Consider the following 535-nt stretch of genomic DNA (forward strand, 5'->3'; position numbering starts at 1 on the left):
GGGAGTGGACAGTGGGGGTGACACCGGACGACGCGGAGTGCGTGTTCACCCCGATCTCACCGAGTTCGGAACCTCTGTACAGACGCCGTATGCTGGCTGCAAGACACCGGGCGTCGACCCTGATCCAGGGTGTGTCTACTGTAGACGAAGGCGCACAGTTATACACCCTCGACAACGGTATGACGGGGGAGGAAGATGGCGACGCCCACCTCGAGGCTATGTCTGCAGTAGATTCTCATCTTGAAATGGACGAGATGTCCCTTGAAGAGTTCGGCAGTGCCTTGAAGGCAGGCGATTTGGCCGAAGTGGTCATTATACGACCGGACGAGGAGATAAAATCGTCCTCGCTTCTGGACGAAGCTGTCTTGGAGGACACCAAGAGTGTGCTGAACGCACGAAGTGGATCGTCGATTTTACGGAATCCCTTGGATTCGTACTATCCTTTGGTAAAGAAATTTCAAGACGTCGTCTCCAAAAACCCGCCTTCGGTCCAACCTCCGGACCGAGGTGTGCGTCATGAGATCGACCTGGTTCC

This window comes from Plasmopara halstedii, assembly GCF_900000015.1.
Source record: "Plasmopara halstedii genome assembly, contig: Scaffold_410, whole genome shotgun sequence".
NCBI lineage: Eukaryota > Oomycota > Peronosporomycetes > Peronosporales > Peronosporaceae > Plasmopara > Plasmopara halstedii.